Source organism: Pterocles gutturalis, unplaced genomic scaffold (assembly GCF_000699245.1).
Source record: "Pterocles gutturalis isolate BGI_N339 unplaced genomic scaffold, ASM69924v1 scaffold11859, whole genome shotgun sequence".
NCBI lineage: Eukaryota > Metazoa > Chordata > Aves > Pterocliformes > Pteroclidae > Pterocles > Pterocles gutturalis.
Genome location: NW_010128281.1, coordinates 20,801 through 22,303, shown reverse-complemented (window position 1 = coordinate 22,303; position 1,503 = coordinate 20,801).

Here is a 1,503-nt window from a genome sequence, read left to right as displayed (position 1 = left end):
GGTAAATTATTATAAAAAGACAGCGGCACTGCAGAAATGTCTGATTTTCTTCCTGCTGCTCATGGCTTTCAGCAGACAGCTGTTAAAGGAACACACGGCAATTCCTGTTCCAGGCTAGTGAAATCATCAAAAGTCCTTTGCAGGGAAAAAAACAGACTTTGGTCCTGCAAAAATACTTCTGGTTAATGCCGGTGACTCAGGGGGTTCCAGTGGCCTCGGGAGGGGTGGTGTGGGCCTGGGAGCCAGCCCTGGCAGAGCCCCTGACCTTGCCTTTGCACAGGTTGCTGCAGGGCAAATGACAGGAAAAGGGGAAAACATTCTTTATTTTGCAAACCCTTCCCACCTCTCATTTGTCACTCTAGCTTGCAACACAGAAAAAAAAAAACAACAACAAAACCTTTTAAATTGAAAAATAAATGCATTCCATAAAAACAAAACAAGATAATTAACATCCTGGTTAGTACATGACTTATCCTAATAATTAAATATTGTTGGTGTGTGGAAAGCTGCAAACAGGTTCCCTGTTTCCTTCGTGTTCACAGCTCCAAAGCTCCCGGCCGGCGGACGAGCATTGGGTAATTCTCTGCTAAAGGATTGCTCCATTCTTGCCTTTTTCTGTTTGTGTCTTCTCTGGTTTCTGGGACGGAGACCCCACCTCCAGCACGGCTGCAGTGCACTGTAGAAACGTGAGAAGCTCTTCCCCAGCCCCGGGACACTCCCGGGGGTGTCACAAGGAGCTGGGGCTGTCACAGGGAACGTTGATGACAGCTGATGGTTGGGGCGTTGCTGTTCGCCTTAGTGTGGGTGTCTCCCGTGCTTGGCCTTACTCTGCTCACACCTTCTCAGGCAGGCTGGAACCACGGCAAAGCTGAGAGAAGACTTCTCCAGTACCCAAGAATTACTGTTCTTCTCTACTTGTCTCCATGCGTTCATGTTTCAGGAGACCCTTCTTAACCCAGCTGCCCTGAACTTCCTCCTCCAGCCCCATCTTCCCCAAAAGTTATTTCCTGCATTTCCCACTCTGGCGCAGCTAGGTCAGAGCACTGCTTCCCAAAAATCCCCGTGGCTCACGACTGCCAAGCAGCTGTTGACAAAGGGGATTTTCCCCCCAGGCAGCAGGCTCAGGCCAATCTGCATCTAAAAATGCTGCGGCCACTGGAGGGCCCTTCTTGGGCAGCGCGTTTCCCTGCTCGACTGCTCCTCTTCCAATGGCTCTTCTGCCCTCCACGCAGATGTGTTTCATTTTCAGACGGTGCCCTGCCTCTCTGAAAACCAGCTCTGCCTCCTGGAGCTCTCCTTTCCCTGGTGTGCAGGTGCCCATCGCTGAAGTGTGGAAGATCTTTCCGAAACCCCTGTGATGGAGATACCTGGGAGCTCTTCCCACTCCACCTGGTTCTTTGCAAAACCTTACAAAGTATTCAGTGTTCTTGATGTGTTCATGACAGACATGCAGGCTTCATCGCAGGGTGCTTCCTGAGCTCTGACTCCCCTTTCTCTCCAACA